The following is a 17,801-nucleotide window of genomic DNA, read 5'->3' on the forward strand; positions in this document are numbered from 1 at the left end:
ACACAGAAGATCGGTTATTTACTGCTGGTGGCACTCCCTCGCCTTTTCAACTTGGAACGGTGCACGGTAAGTATGGTACAGGTAAGCTTTACTCGTTCACTTTCTCTCTCCACAGGCTGCTGGTTGGGACACAGAAGATCGGTTATTTATACTGCTGAATTCTCTCTCACCTCTCCAGCTTGGGACGGCGTACAGTAAGTACGGTACAGGTAAAGTTCCCTCGTTCACTTTCTCTCTCCACAGGCTGCTGGCTGGGACACAGAAGATCGGTTATTTATACTGCTGATTTCTCTCTCACCTCTCCAGCTTGGGACGGCGTACAGTAAGTACGGTACAGGTAATGTTACCTTGTTCACTTTCTCTCTCCACAGGCTGCTGGCTGGGACACAGAAGATCGGTTATTTATACTGCTGAATTCTCTCTCACCTCCCCAGCTTGGGACGGCGTACAGTAAGTACGGTACAGGTAAGGTTTCCTCGTTCACTTTCTCTTTCCCCAGGCTGCTGGCTGGGACACAGAAAATCGGTTATTTATACTGCTGAACTCTCTCTCACCTCTCCAGCTGGGAACGGCGTACAATAAGTGGAGTACAAGTAAGATTTACTCATTCGCTTTCTCTCTCCACAGGCTAACACTCGTGGTCAATCGACAGTCAGTGCATACATGCATTTCATTTGGGTTAGTACAATGGTGGGCTTACAGTGACTGTGCTCTCACAACTCAACAGATGCCTCAAGACTGTATGGTGATTCAGGCGTCGGGAAACAAAACCTCCCAGCGGCTGCTGCTACCCCAGAGGGGACAATTCTACCTGTCGCACCGAGCCGAGCACTGCCCTCTCCTCTCCGCTTCCTCGTCTATAGAGCACTGGACAGGGGCGCCCCTTTGAAGAGGCTTCGGGACAGGTGAGATCTAACTCCGCCTCCCTCCACAAACAGTAGATGTTATGTATATGTATGCACAAGCAAGCATTAATCTTTCGTTGTACTCACACAGTGTCCGGCGGTCAAACTCTTCACCACCACTCGACAGAACAACCCAGATCCAAAGATGGCTGTTGACGAACACCACGGTAATATGCACATCCAGGGGCTCACCCACAGCATATGCCAGGTAATAAAACAACTGGAACCTGCAGCCTTTTCGTTCTCCCACGACGAAAAAGGGGTGGAGGCGGGGGGTTTCTGACAATACACACAGCAAATACACTGCACCAATTCAAAGTGAATTCTTCACAACAACACAGACTCACCCACTGCACTCAAGTGAACACTTAGGACGCCCCGTCTTCCTCCACTTCACCGGTAGCCCGCTAGGCGTTGTTAGCACGGCCCAGTCAACGTCCACGTCGCTGTAGCAGCCAAAGCTCGTCCTCCTCCGGCTCTCCCACCAAACTGCTCCGTGGTAGGGCCGTCCTCCCTTTTCTGGAGTCGTTCGCTACACAATGGGTTAGTATACAGCGTATTCACAGTCAATATTGCATACTCACAGTCACCATATAATCTTCTCTGATGTTCTCCTTTTGACACACACAGGCAAATATTCCCAGCCCCACACGCCGAGGCGTTTCCTTCCTATGACAGGGTGTACACAATGATTGCAATAGTTTCCAGTTTCTTCATATAAACCACCACTCACGCTAACTCCGATTCTCCTTCTGTTCTGTTTCAGTTCCTAGCGTTTTCCTGTCATCTCCCAGCCACTACGGTTTGTTCCGTCCCACACAGCCACACCAGCTTCAGCCTGAAAGGATACCAGCCACAACGACAGCTGCCGCAACAAGCGCACAACAACAGCACCAAACGAACTCCTCAACTGTGTTTTTAGATGATCCTTTATACTGCCTTCTTCCGTTGTTTCCTCCAATCGCCAGCCGCTAATGTTAATCAGACGCACCTGTGTCGAATCAGCTGATTTTCGTCCCGCTGCGTCTACCGGAAATTCCGGTGTTCGTGTTCTCCCATCCGGGCGGAAACACTTCCGGGCGGAACCAAACTCTCCTAATTTTGGTTCCGCCCCTGGAAAGATCGTCACCGTGTGACAAGTACACAAAAAAACTACTCAATTACAGTAACGTGAGTAAATGTAATTCGTTAATTCCACCTCTGCCAAACGCTTCCACTATTTGAGAAAAACAACAGCCGCATGACAAATGCAGCACTTGCCACGTCCCATTGGAAAAGCCATAAAAACTGAAAGCCTACTCTGGTTGCATTATTTTTTTTTAGATTGGTTCCTGTTTTGTGTATTGTTGCAATATAACTTAATGTAATTGGAATCCAAATCACCAAATTTGACTTGTATTAGTTATGACAGAAGATATTTACAGTATGAAACTTAACACACCAACAAGATGTATTTAAGTAATAATATCGCTAGAGTAGGAGTGTGATATAGCTCTGATCTTCAAAGGGATAAGGGCATAAGGATAACCACTTCCGACTGGGATTCACAGACTGATTAATGAGCTAGGGAATTTATTGAGACACTCAGAAATTGTTTTAAAACAGCTTTTGTGCCTGTGGATGTGTGTGTCCGCTCTGGTGACAGCTTTTTCCAATCAGAGATGACAGTATGTCTCAAGTGTTTAAAGAAACCTCCCTCACTAATTCTAAAATGACCAGTAGGTGGCGGAATTCAATGATACAAATGGTGAAGCGGTTACTGTTATGTTATCAGTCTAATATTGCACGGCTGGGAAGGGATCTTAGCCAATCAGATTTGAGAACCCGAAAGAACTGTTGTATAAATAAATGAAAATAATAGCCCAAATGAATGCATTCATTTTTTTTTAATTTAATGTAAGTAATACAGGCTGTTAAATTGAACTTCCATTATTTATTAAGTGCAAAAAGTCAATGTAATTTCTTATAAGGCAGAACACAATGTAGGTCCAGAATATGGCAGTGATGAAGATGATCAGTAGCTGGGTTTCCATCCAAACGTGATGCAAATCTTTTAAAAATTTGCAAAAAAAGAAAAACAAAGAAATGTGAATTAGGTGCGTTTCCATTAAGTTGTTTGCGTGAATGATGATGTTATTGGGTAACCTAGTAACCAACAGTAAACAAAACAAGGTACGCCTGGAAAATAGAGACAGGACTGCATGTAGTCACAATGGGGCAAGTTATTAATATATTTACCATGCAACTTGTAATTGTCAAACTGAATGCTGTGCATAGAAGAAGAAATGCAGACTTTTGATGAAGGCACTAGCAGCAAGGACACTGCAATGATGTCGAGCACCATATATGGTAAAGACAACTCCAGTGGAAACAGCTAGACGGTCAGTCCCGTGGGTTTAGTGTTCGCTACGTCAGAATTAATTCAGCAAATTAGTTTCCATCTCCCATTTTTCACATTTACTCTTTTTCGCATAAATCAAAAACCACCTTCAAGGGATTTTTAATCGAAATTTGGCATTTCCATCACATGGCTAGTGATATTACATTGTGCCTAGTGCTGACTCGGCCTGCACTGCAGATCCTGCCACAACCTGTGGAGCGCAGAACTCATGTGTCAGACAACCCTAGTGTAGCCATCATTAATAAGATCAATCAGTTTAGCAGTGTAGAGACAGTGTATACCATGTGATTTTAATGTTTGTCCAGTCAGTAATGTTGAACCTCTTCCAGTCTTTATTTTCATTCTAACAAGCCAAAAGCATTTGTGCTTGCACGCTTTTTGTTTCATGGCAATGTTTTTTGTTTGGTTTTCAATTGTTGTTTACTCACTACATGACACTGTTGTCCAGTTAGATTTTCATCCTTGAGTTTTTTATTACTATTTCCCAATCATGTGTTTCTTTGTATTTTGCTCTGGTTTTAACAAAATTATGTAGCATTTTGGGGCAAATATGCAAAATAGTAAAGCAAAACTTGAAGCTAAAATAGCAAATATCTCCAAGGCTACAGTAAATTTTCCAGGCGTACTGACGTAAGCTAGGAAAAATGTGATCCAAACAGCACAGAATATGAGAATACTGAATGTGATGAATTTAGCTTCATTGAAGTTATCAGGGAGCTTACGAGCCAGAAAAGCTAAAATAAAACACAAAACTGAAAGCAAGCCAATATAAGCAAGAACAGCCCAGAAACCAACAGCTGAACCTAAATTACATTCTAGAATGATCTTATCTTTGTAATAATGCATGTTCTTATATGGGAAAGGAGGTGATATTGTCAACCAAAGCACACAAATTAAGACCTGTATTAATGTAAGGATAACAACACTTAGTCTTTGTTGAGGAGGCCCAAACCATTTCATGACATTACTTCCTGGAAGTGTGGCTTTGAATGCCATTAACACCACTATTGTTTTCCCCAGAACACAGGAGATACAGAGGACAAAAGTGATTCCAAACGCTGTGTGACGTAACATACAGGACAACTCAGTGGGCCGACCAATGAAAGTAAGTGAACAGAGAAAACACAGAGTCAATGAGAAGAGCAACAGGAAGCTCAGCTCTGAATTGTTGGCTCTTACAATAGGTGTTTCTTTATGAAGATAAAACACAAAAGATGCAAATAATGAAAATAATGCTCCAATGAGAGAACAAAGAGAAAGCACAATCCCCATGTTTTCTGTATAGGAAAGGAATTCAATCACTTTTAAAACACATCTGTCTTTGTTTTCATTCGACCAATACTCCAAATCACAAGGAATGCAGTCACTAGAATCTGTGAAGGAATTAAACAAATATGAATACAAAGCATATGTCAAGGTCTCTGGCCATTGTACAGTATTAAAGCATGAGCTAGTACTTATTACCTGTCTCATTACTGATTTCTCCATGTGCACATTGAATACAGTCATAACAGCAGATAGGTCTTCCTTTCTGTGCAGCCTTCCTAGTGCCTGGAGGACAACTCTCAGTGCACACAGACACAGGCAGCTGTGATAAGAGAAGTGCCATGTAAGGCCCAAATAATGATTTTAAGCCATGTGAATTGCTTGTTCTTAAAGCGATAATTATTTGATCAGCTTTTATATATTTTTGTCATATTCAGTGATGGGAGTTACTGTTATTCCACTACTTCTAGCAGTAACGAGTATGTAACAAAGTATTTTTTAAAATCAAGTAACGCAATTACAATTACTGAAATTTAAAAGAGTTCATTACTCGCGTTACTCTATTTTAAAAAAAATATACAAGACATATCTGACGTCGCAGGACCGTGGTTGGCGGCGCAATTAATCATTACACTTCATCATAGCTGACAGTGCATATAGAATGAACATGAAAAATCTAAACGGAACAACACACCTTTGTTTAAAAATTGTGCGCAAGTCATAATCCATCTGTTCTCATGTTTGTAAATTATCTTCGCCAAGCAATCCCAGTATGACATCAACTTGCATTTGTAGGCCACAAAAGTAATAAATCTGAGAAATGTTCATATATTCTTAGATGTTTACATCGGCTTCATGGAAGAGAACTATCCGCGATTGTTGTTTCCACTAAAATAATCAACACTGCTGCGCTGTACACCCGTGTTAAAACTCCATAGTATGTGTGAGCGCGCTTTTAGTTTTAGTTTCAGTCTCTCCGTATCCAAAATACCAATCCACTCGCTCTGTGTCCGTTCGACAAAACAATCCACGTAGCCTACTCCGTTTTCTGATTAAATATCTTCCTTTAATCTTGTTTATCATTTTAATAAAACATAAAAAATATAGAATCAATATACGACCAAAGAGGGCAGTCCCTGCCGCAAGCTTCACAAAATGTGTTCCAATTCCAGATGTGCCCTACTAAGCATGCGATAAAAGGTGAGCACTCTGTCTTTCAAGGCGCTCAGAAGTTCGCGAAGAGAACTGAAATGAGATGGTCTAACCTTCGGAGGACCCATAATTTGCGTCACCTGCTGCACGCGCACCGCGCCTGTCAGCAGGACACAGCGGAGGCGTTTCTAACTTATTAAAATAAATATGGAATCAGAAAAATTATAATTTATTTTAGAAAATATGACATATTGACACAATTGTCTCCAAAAATAAAGAGACACTACGCAATTTTAACACATTATATATTTTTGTAAACATGCAGAATATTTGTCCAAATGGTCTAAATGATATACATAAATAAACTAAGCTTACATATTAAGATAATTTCTAACAAAAATATTCAAAGGTTGAATCTAACGCAAAATAGGCTCCTACAGTATGTGATATATTAGAGTCTTACGTGTAAAATAACCCATCCATATCCTTTTATTGTTTGACTGTTCAGTACTGTTCATATTTACATTTAAAAAGCAGAAATAAAAGTAACTTAAAAGTAACTTTTCTTAGTAACTAATTACTTTTGATATACAGTAACTGGTAGAGTAATTCAGTTACTTTTAAAAGAAGTAACTAGTAACTGTAACTAATTATTAATTCTCAGTAACTTGCCCAACACTGGTCATATTGCCAAGTCATTTATCATGCCCTCATAATTTGCCCTCTTAAATTGATTTTTGACGTACCTGTTTGCTGTTCTCAGCCCATACCATAAGTTCCTGATTAATTTTAAGACGTTTCTCTGGAGGCAGTGAGTGGTCATATGCACCAACCAGTTTATACTGCATACTTCCATCTTTAGCAGGCTGCCAGTTGACCAGATCATATTTCGCTACAGGATCCCCACTTGCATCAAAAAATATTTTCTCACCTGTTTTGGCAGTGAAACTGACATCTCTCATATACTCCAGCACCTGAGAATAAACACAAACATAATTGATATCAGTTTGACTTTTTATCTTTTAATTCTTTGTCTTCTTAATCACCTTTCTTGGTATAGGCACTTCTACTTTGCTGCTGTTGGTGGAGGATTTTACATAATTGATCAAATGATGCAGTGCATGCGCGACAGCATAAGTTGCCGTGTACACTTTATTTGCTATGCGCATCTCTAATGCATCAGTATATTCATTTTGCACTTCTGCTAAGCGTTCTGAGCCAGTACAGCGACCTGTGCTACCTCCGGTGTTTCTGAAAGAGCACTTAAAAGCTGTTTCCCAGAAATCTTTCAAAAGTTCATTTTTTGGTTCTTGATCAGGGTGCACAGTCAGAAGAAACTCTCGCAGGCCATCAAGCTTCATGTTCTGTAAGGCAAAGCCCACAGCTCCCGTGAGGAAACTGTATTCCTTTGTTTCTGCAATAATTCGAGAAGTGATCCAGGATTCACTACCGACCCACTGGAGCCCACTGACATTCTGTTGCGCAATTAATTGCAGGAGTGGGATAAAATCTCCAAAAGATGTAAAAGATACCACCACCTTGGCCGTTGATCTTTTAATCACTTCCAGTGTCTTTAGGAGCTGCTCTTGTGTATCGGTTCTTAATACAGTCACTGAGTATTCAACACAAATCCCCAATTGTTGTGCTGTCTTTTCAAATGTTGAGATTCCATAGCTACCATAATCACTGCGACTGCTGATTGTTCCAACCCAAGTCCAGCCAAAGTGCTTGACAAGCTGAGCCAGTGCTCTGCTTTGATAATAATCACTGGCTATCGTTCTGAAGAAGGATGAAAACCTTTTTCTGTCACTCAAGCATGCACATGAGGCAAATTGACTGATCTACAAAAACAAAAGAAAAAAATCTAAAAAAAAAATACTTGTTATATTTACACCAATAGTTTTTATAATTATATTTTTCTGTACTTGTACATTTGGGGCATCTTGCAGTGGTTCATTACGCACTGATTTATCATGACAACATGTGGCAAATAAATAAGAGAGTTCATACCACAGGGAAACTGAAAGGGCTTAGTAAAGAGGCGATGGCAATGGTGGAAGAAGAGCTTGTCTCTCCAACAATTGCCTGAACAAATGGTGGTCTAGAACAGGACTCATCATGCAAAGTCTCTTTAATGCCATTTATCAAAGCCATGCTCGACAGGATAGCCTGATTTATTGTCCCACATGAATCATATATTTTATAGCCCAAAGTGACACCAGGCAACAGCTGTGTGCTGTTGTTTATCTCCTCTATGGCAAAAATCAGTGTCTGAGCCACTTTAAACTCACGCAAGTTAAAGCTGTGACAATAAACATCAGTCAAGTGTTACTGTACATTCTGCGAATAATCATTACAGTATTATTATAGTACCACTTTTAAAGGGAGAGTTTGCCCTAAATTTAAAATTCTGTCATCATTTACTGACCCTCAAGTTGTTCTTAACCTATATAGATATCTTTTGCTTTGTGCTTACAATATTTTATCCACCTTTATAAATAACATTATTTAAATGTATTTTACCAGTAATTTTACTGATTTCACCTTCTGTACATGGTATACAGTCATAACAACATATAGGTTTTTCTTTCTGCACAGCCTTTCTAGTGCCAGGAGGACATCTCTCACTGCACACAGACACAGGCAATTAAAACAAATATTGCAGCTTGCTAATTTTAGGATGACCTGATTATTTATACAGTTCAAATAGAGCACATTTAAAAAACTGAACAAAGTGCTGAACATAGAAATCTAACTGTAAACGCATAAGACAGAAAGAAAAACAAATATATTTTAAAAAATCTAAACAATGTGTTAAAAATGAACACATGCTTTCTTAGAGTGAACCAAATGAATGACAGCTAAACAAAGACCAACTACAAAATAATACAAATGGAACATAATAGGTCAGATCAAACAAGTGTGTTTTTAAAAGAGATTTAAAAATGTATAAAGAAGGGCCCTACCACCGAAAGCTTGATCCCCTCTACGTTTTAATCTAGACTTTCAGACATTTTACATGCAAAAATTTTCAGAACATACAGTAGCAATTTTCTCTTTTTAAAGTCACCCACAATTTTTTACCTGGTTCAAATTTATTGCCGACAAATTTGGTCCTCCAAGTCTGCTTGGTTACAAACTTTACAGAAGAAATATGGAACAACTTGATGACAAGTAAATAATGACAGAATTTTCCTTTTTGAGTGAACTGTCCCAGGAGTAGTATTCATAATACTACAGTATTCATAATGCAACGTTATTCTCATACAGACCTGACACATGTAGGTGGTTCTGGTTTGGAAGTAAAAGGATGCAACTTTTGCACAACAGTTCTATGAATTGACAAAATCCCCCCAATGTTAATTTCTCTTTCTGCAGAAAGTATAGGTGGGAATGGCTGGCTAAGCATTTTGCAGACGTCTGCTTTGGCTGGAATGCAAGCAACATATAGCAGCAGTAGCAGGAGTGTCTTCTTTGCCATGCCCATGAAGGTAGAGCAGGAGCCTTTGTGGCAGAACAGGAAATGATCTGCCCTTTATCGTGTTTTGAAATCCCATTTGGGATCAGCATCATTACGCTAGTTTGCTTTTATTGTTTATATTGTTTTATAGAAAATATTGAACCACCTAAAGACCAACTGAAATACAAAATAATGAATTTCCTGCACAATCTTTCTGCAGCAATGCTGCTGTTCATTTTTTTGGGAACCTGAGTTTAGTTCAAATTATTATCAAGGTTGGTTGTGTGTTTTGTACCTCATTGCTGTACCATCTTTAGATCTTTTTAATGACTCTCAAGCACTGAATGCAGTAATGACCCCCGGTGCTGTGAAAATTCAAAATCCATTTTAATAATAAGTGCACTTTTTATTAGATGTTAATCAAGCTGTTCATTAATAAAAGTGGCATCACAATGATAATAATCTGCATAACTCAATATATGCTTATGGTGGGTTCCTTAGAGCTGCCGGGATGGACAAACAAAAAAGGCTGTAGCAGGTCGCACTCTGCAAGGTGCAGGCGCCGAGCTGAGAGCCTAGTGGAGGGCAGCTAGTCTCTGACATGGTATGATGGCCTCAGTCTGCTCTTTGGTGACCAAAAACTGTTGGAAGACTGTATCTGCCACATTGCCGAAATGGCTGGCCTGGAAAACCGTAGCATTCAGGCGATGATTCTTGTCGACCTCCTTTATGTCTGTGAGACACAGTCAGAGATGGCATTCCTGGACCACCAGAGTGGACATTGCATGTCCGACTGCTTGTGTGGTGACCATGGTTGCTCTTAACACCAGGTTAGTGGCTGCACAGTGTTCTGTAAAGGCCACCGGATTGTGACCTCCCCCATGCAGATCCCTCAGTGCCTTAACCTGGTGGACCTGCTGCAACGCCATGGCATGCACTGCAGAGGCCGCCTCCTCATAAGCCTGGTGGGCTCGTGAGGGAAGGGTGGCTGGTTGCTTGGGATGCCAGCATAACCCTTTAACAGCTCCACCATCAAGAGAGGTGAGAAGTGATGGCTGAACGGTCGGTTCTGGGAGGAAAATGGGTTTTCCATGACCGCGCCAACTATCATGAACCTCAGGAAAGAAAGGTAAAGAGCTACGGTCAGCAGATCGATTCAGTACTGTTATACAGAGATCGACCTTCCAGAGCTTTGCCGCTGCACCTTTAATGGGGCTTAGCAACAGAAGGGGGGTAACGTTCCCAGAGGTATGAAACCTTCTCCGCAAATCCAAGAGGTTCATGCTTTCATTAGGAGTATGAACCCTCCACGAACGCCGCCTCAGCGTGCAACGATTATGGCCATCCCGAATGCAATGTCACTTCCGGAAGCATGGCGGCAGGTGCACTTGGCATTGCGACTTCGCTCTTGCCGTTTTTTTTTTTTTATAATTTGAGTCCGACACGGGAAGTTTTCTCTGACAGTTAACGCAATTTTAATGTGTTATCTAAAGACTGTCAGGACGCAGGTCTAATTGGTTACGGGTGAGGCACTATTTTCTCGCTTTTACACCTTCACTCATCGAGACCATTCACATCAAAACATCATCCTAATGCCGGCAAATTTATTGTCATCCTTTGTTTGTTACTGTTGGGTGATATTCATCCATGCGCAGGTCCTAATGGAGCAGCTTGTCCTGGCTCGAATAAAGGGTGTCTATTGGACTCTAGATCATCCCTGGCTGAATTCAACACTGCTGTTTTGCAGGTATGTGCGGTAAACAGAGTCACGAAAATTAATACTATCGATATGAGTGCTAATAAGTCTTACCTTTGTGCCACTGGGACGGGTGTTGAGTTGGTTGCCGGGTCTAATGCGGAGAGTGCAACTTGGTCTGGAGGTTCGCTGGGTGAGAGTTGGATGTCGACTCAGAGGAGTGCTGAGAACGAGTGCTTAATGGACGGGAAAATTTCTACTGCCTCGAATGGTTTGGACAATTTTTTTAATGATTATTTAAATGGGAAAGGTCTACATTTTGTGCATTTAAATGTTAGGAGTTTATTACCAAAGATTGATGAATTAAGGTATTTATTTAAAAGTGGTAAAGTGGGAATTTTTTGTGTAACAGAAACATGGTTAGATTCATCAGTAAGTAATAATGAAATCAATATAGATAACTATAACATTATCAGGAAGGATCGCAATAGACAAGGAGGTGGTGTATGTGTTTTTATAAGATCATATATTAATTGTAATGTGGTAGAGCTTAATGTTGACCAAGAAATATTGTTCTTGAAGCTGTTAATCCCAGTAACAAAGCCGATATTGTTTGGTGTCTGCTATCGCCCACCTAGTCAAAGAGATTTTTATGAAGGACTTGAGGTTGTTTTAAATAGTCTCTTCCCTAAAAACCCCAACACTACCCACTAATAGTCTAATTGCTACCTCTCGAGTAACATCAAGTTTAATAGGTAATGGATGTATGGCGGCAGGTTGGGCTGGTGCGTACCTGCACACTATTAGTTTTTCTTCAGGCATACCAAGCTGACCTGCTAGGCAAATTAAAGAGGGCAAGCTGGTGGATCCAGAATTATTAAATAAGATCAGACATGCAGAGGATCTATTGGTCATTCTATGTCAGCTATGGTAGCAATGCAGAGACATTGGATCAGTTGAATCTGTCAGGCATAATCTCTTTCCATTATGTCCATTATGGTTGGGGAGTGTGAAATCTCAAATAAAACTTCCGTTAATTATCTTGGATGTATCCTTGACAATGATTTAAGTGGAACCAGTATGGCTTTAAAGATCTTGGGTAAGGTTAATGCTAGGATAAGATTTCTTGCTAGACATCCCAGTTGTTTGGATAAACAAACTCTTAAATTACTCGCATCTTGTTAAGTACAATGTCATTTTGAATATGCATGTCCTGGATGTCTCACTTGTCCCGTGTATGGCTAGATAAAGTGCAAAAGTCAACAATTAATAAGAGTATAGTTTTAGGTCTTAGTAGTTTTACAAATGTTGATGTATCTCATTTTAGACAGCTTAAATGGTTACTGTGACGAATCAGACAGGTTAGGTTCCATTTGCAACTCTTTATTGATGTAATCACACAACAAACAGTAAGTAAACAGTGGGCAAATCCAGATAAGCATAAACGTTAACACAATCCAAGATCGGGGCAGGGGCCTATACCATGAAGCCGGTTTAAGTGGATAGCCAGGTAAGTTTAAGATTAGTTTGCGCCAATCCTGGGTTTTAGGTCCCATGAAAGTAGCGCGGCTTTAATCGGTGTTCGTCGCCATGGTATCTTACGCTGCACGGCTAACCTGCCCCGGGGCAGGTTATGTTCTGGATTCGAGATCTGAGACTGCAGTTTGACCAATCAGCTGTGAGCAAAGACATATAGGTGACGTAACTAATTTCCAGCGCCTGTACTCTGTTACAATGGCTTCACCTTTTCTTCCCAATCCTGTGGACATCGGCGCGCAAATTGTTAGAAGAGCACTTCGTAGAGAAAGAGTTTTTAGGGACAGACAAAATCCTCTTGACTTTCATGATGATTATTTGTATGAAAGGTACTGATTTTCTGCGGAAGGAACTGTACCACAAATGGTATGTTTTGCGTTGTGTTTTTTTGCAACTGGTATATATTTGTATGCAGTCGGTGATGCGGAGAACATTGGAAAAAACACAGTTTGTCGAACCATTCGCAAGGTGGTCCTCGCACTGCAAGGTTACATCAATAGTTTCATTGTGTTCCCTGGACATTTATCGCCCATGTCCATAAAAAAGGGCTTTTATAAAATTGCCGGTAAGATATTCATAGGGTCACATCACATGAACAAATGTAACATTTCACATAGTTTTTTCCCCTTCAAAAATCAGATTTCGCTTAGAGCTCCTAAATGTATTAGTAGGTAAATGTTAAGAATGGTTGTATGTATTTTTTTCATTATTTTAAATCATATGATAGGATTCCCTAGAGTCATAGGAGCAATAGACTGCACACATGTTGCAATCTCCACAGCTCTGGGAGAACATGAGGCAGATTATGTGAACAGAAAGTCCTTTCACAGCCTTAATGTTCAGGTAGGTGTACTATACATGCAAGAATTGTTTTTTGCATTAACAGTGATCTTTAACGTAATAGTGACTTCAACAGATAGGACAATGATTTACTGTACATTTCATCTGCAGTTGAATCTGTCAGGCATAATCTCTTTCCATTATGTCCATTATGGTTGGGGAGTGTGAAATCTCGAAAAGAACTTCCGTTAATTATCTTGGATGTATCCTTGACAATGATTTAAGTGGAACCAGTATGGCTTTAAAGATCTTGGGTAAGGTTAATGCTAGGATAAGATTTCTTGCTAGACATCCCAGTTGTTTGGATAAACAAACTCTTAAATTACTCGCATCTTGTTAAGTACAATGTCATTTTGAATATGCATGTCCTGGATGTCTCACTTGTCCCGTGTATGGCTAGATAAAGTGCAAAAGTCAACAATTAATAAGAGTATAGTTTTAGGTCTTAGTAGTTTTACAAATGTTGATGTATCTCATTTTAGACAGCTTAAATGGTTACTGTGACGAATCAGACGAATCATTGTCCTATCTGTTGAAGTCACTATTACGTTAAAGATCACTGTTAATGCAAAAAACAATTCTTGCATGTATAGTACACCTACCTGAACATTAAGGCTGTGAAAGGACTTTCTGTTCACATAATCTGCCTCATGTTCTCCCAGAGCTGTGGAGATTGCAACATGTGTGCAGTCTATTACTCCTATGACTCTAGGGAATCCTATCATCTGCAGATGACTTGTGATCATGAATGCATGATCACAAGCTTGGATGCCAAATGGCCTGGCTCAGTGCATGTGTCACAGTGTGACTTTTGCATAGGCGGAACAAAAGTTGGGAAGGTAAGTTCCGCCCGAAGATGGTTTCCGCCCGGACGACTTGCCCGCCACGCGGGAACTTCCTGTAGTTTTTCCAAGAGCAAATCCAGCCTGATGGGACACAGGTGCGTAAAATTAACAGCGGTTAGTGATTGGCTGAAGAGGAGGAAGGAAGGAGTATAAAAGGAACTCTGGAAATACAAACGAGGGGTTGTGTTGCTGTGTGGTGTTGCTGCGTTGGTTGCGGTGTTGTCGTTGCCACGGAGGCCTGGCGGAACTGGTAAACAGAGGAATTGGAGTTGGATTAACTGGGTGAAGAAGCATCGCTAAAGCGAGTTACTGGGTCAAGTAAGCTGAAGACAGTTGCTGTTTTGATGTGAATGTACCGACACGATATGCCCTTTTTGAGTTAAGGAATATTGGGAGAGCACTTACCGTAGCGGACGGCGAAGACCATTTACAGCGGAACTCCAGCTGTGAACAGGACCAGAAATAGCCGAGAAGCCTCAGAGTGTGAGTAAACGAACTAAACTATTGGGAAGAATTAAGCAGAGTGTATTAACTGATCTTGTGCTGTGAGTTTACCACGTAGCGTTGCGGCCCCACTGGAAAGGGAAGCGTGGGCGAGCCGGGGAGGAACACTGGAAGTATAAAACGCACGTGAGTGACATTGAAGTCTGTATTACGAATTGTAAACTCAAAGTGTATTACCTGCTATTGTGTTGTGAGTTGATCACGAAGCGTAGCGGCCCCACTGAGGAGGGAAACGTGGGTGAGCCGAGGAGCACCAGTAATAACTACAGGGGGTCGGTCCTGTGTCCATCTCCTGTTCACTTCTTCACCTCCAACAAGAAAATCACCCAACCAACCGCACGGCAGGCCCGGGTCGAGTTCTGGCTCAGTCCGTAGTTCACTAAGTGTGTGTATAGTGCCGTGGGTAAGTCTTTGTCTTCATTTGTGTGTGTACACCAAAAAGCTTGCAGTGTCGTGCTGTGCTCATGTTGACAGATGACACTTCGAGGCCAGAGAAGTCGGGAGGAGATTCCAGCCGTTGAGGTCGGTGGAGTGTGGGTTGAAGAAATTTGCAAATTAGGATTTCCTGAGGGTAAAGCGAAGAATCTTTTCTTGACGAACGGACGGGCGGTGGTGAAGCATCTGTTTACCGAAGTGAGTAAACTATTTTACAAGTTGTGCTTTTGACGAAGGGTCGTTGGGCTGACGTCTGCATGAAATAACTGTCCTTGTGTGGAGCCTCTTCAAAGGTTCGCCCCTGTTCCGTGTCTCCAGTACTGTGAGTGGAAGAAGAACAAGGAAAGCGTTCGGCTCTACACATCCACACTTGACGTCTCCCCCTCCTGCCCTCTTGGAGGCCGTAAGTCGAAGCACATTGTGTTAAATCTCCATCTTGTTAAGTCCACTGCCCCAGAGTAAAGTTCATGTGGAAAGACCGTTGTGTTGAGGGACATTAGGTAGGAGTAAAGTCCCAGTCTTGTAATATTAACCTCTGCTTACAGCACGAACCTGAGGAAAAGAAGGAAAGTCCCAGTCTTGTAATATTTACCCCTGCTTACAGCACGAATCTGAGGAAAGAAGCGAAAGCCCAGTCTTGTGTACTAATCATCTCTGTTGCAGTAGGAACTGGAGAAAGGAAGAAATTAAAATGTCCCTGCTTGCGTAATACTCACCTCCACTGGCGGGATAGCATTCATTAGACCCTCCACCAAGAGCCTGAGAGGAGAGAGCAGAAGATTAGCCACCTCGTCGACATCAGCCATTGGAGTACCCCCGGCACAGAGTAAGATTTGTGGACAGCACACTAAATACCTTTTCTTGTGATTTGCCTCCAGGAGAAGAGGAGCGCCACGGGTCCAAGGGACCAAACCTGAAGGAACCCATCTCCCTGTCCCATGGAAACTCTGCCTGGAGGCGCGAAGGAGTTGTTGTTTTAATTGCCCCTTTTCCCCTTCCCCACATCATTTTAAATATTTAATAAAGTTCATTTTAATATTATTCATTCCTTGTGTGTCTGGTCATTGGGGTTGGCTTTGGGACCTCCTCGAGGTGGAAACTAGGAAGGGGCGTGGCTTGTTACAGTCTGTGGTCCGCCCTGACCTGTGACAGATGACTCACGAATTTTCCGCGAGTCTGTGTTGTGTCAGCGATTTGAGGAAGGCAAGTTAATATGGTAAAGTACAAAAACACTTTAACATGTTCATTTTAATTGTGACAGCCAAACTAACACAATGTTACCCTTTTCTGTTCCATGACAGGGATTTTTGATGGCCTGTTGGTAGGAGACCGAGGATATGCATGTCAGAGGTTTTTGCTAACCCCCTATCCTGACCCTCAGACAAGGCCACAAAACCGCTTCAATGTGGCCCTCAGTAGAACCAGGGTCAAGATTGAGATGACCTTTGGCATCCGAAAGGCACGATTCGGCTGCCTTAGGCGCTTAAGATATCACCAGAGTGGGCATCACAGATAGTGGCTGCATGTGCCATTCTGCACAACATAGCCACTATCAGAAAGGAGAGAGTACCACCACAAAATCACCTTCTCCCTGATGAAATTGACCCAATCACAGTTGACCACCCAGCTGGTGCAGCTGTCAGAGATGCTATCACAACCCAATATTTCACTTAATAAAAATCACATTGACACTGCAGATAGGTCTCAAACTGTTTTATTGTTCATGTCATGTGGCTGGGGGTGAAAAAGCAAGAGAAAGTTACATTAATAAATATTCATAGAGTTCATACTCAAAGGTTACTAGGTTAAATAAGTTCACATACTGAGGTCTGTTTGTTCCAGCTGCTTGATCTCCAATTAAATTTTTTTTTAATTTGGAGTGTTTTCAGCTAACAGTCTAGCTCCTTCAATTTGCAAACAAGTTCAAGACTTCTTTTGTAAAGGGCCCTGACTGAGTCGGTTTCCACCTGAAACAATTTCAAATCACAAACCGTCAGTAAAACTCTTCTGGAGGTTATTCAAAAATCACAAAAAGTGGCACGACTTTTTACAAACATAGGACTAATTTATGTCAAGTGTTTAAAGAATTGCCTTGTTCACATTTCTTCTATAGCCCATTGAGGAAGTAAGGGCTTCAGTTTCTGGGGCAGGTGGTGTAAAATCCTAGAAAAAAAGAGATGTGTTCATGTGTAAGGGCCAGTCACTTATGACATTCAAATGTGTGCAACCATAAAAAGCCCACTGCATTCACCTCAGCAACTGTGTCAGAACACACTCTTTGTGTCTTTGTGTCTTCATTTTCTTCACCCTAATAAATAAACGTAGGCTAATGTTAAACATAACTATTATAAATCAGGTTAAGTTCATGGTGTTCTGTCTGCTGCATACTGACCTCTGGGCAGGAGACTGTGTGTACAAGAGCTGGCCTCATCAGAGACACTGCATTTCCCTGTACTGCAGAACATAGAGTCAGCCATATTTAATACTTTAAAAAGTAGCAATGCATTGCATATCCAGTGTTACTTGCTTCGAGGAGCCAGCACCAGGGTCAGATTGCACAGCACCAGCAATCCCATCCATAATCGGCTGCCACTTATTGTTACTCAGAGCCAACTCCTCTGCCACAGTGTATTCTGGAGGAGGTGGCCCTCCCCCAGTTTTCCTTATTTTACACTTTTTTCTGTTGGCTGCAAACAAATATTTGTGATAAAATGTTAACAAAAATAATAAAAGTTTGTGGTAAAAAGGCTACTTACCACGT

At 41.4% G+C, this 17,801-nt stretch overlaps 1 pseudogene; it reads right to left on the reverse strand.

Moving 5' to 3' along the window:
- Positions 1–3,526: 3,526 nt before the first annotated feature.
- On the reverse strand, positions 3,527–11,864 carry LOC129437626 (extracellular calcium-sensing receptor-like; annotated as a pseudogene).
- Between the last annotated feature and the right edge of the window lie 5,937 nt (positions 11,865–17,801).

Source organism: Misgurnus anguillicaudatus, chromosome 24, assembly GCF_027580225.2.
Source record: "Misgurnus anguillicaudatus chromosome 24, ASM2758022v2, whole genome shotgun sequence".
Taxonomy (NCBI): Eukaryota; Metazoa; Chordata; class Actinopteri; order Cypriniformes; family Cobitidae; genus Misgurnus; species Misgurnus anguillicaudatus.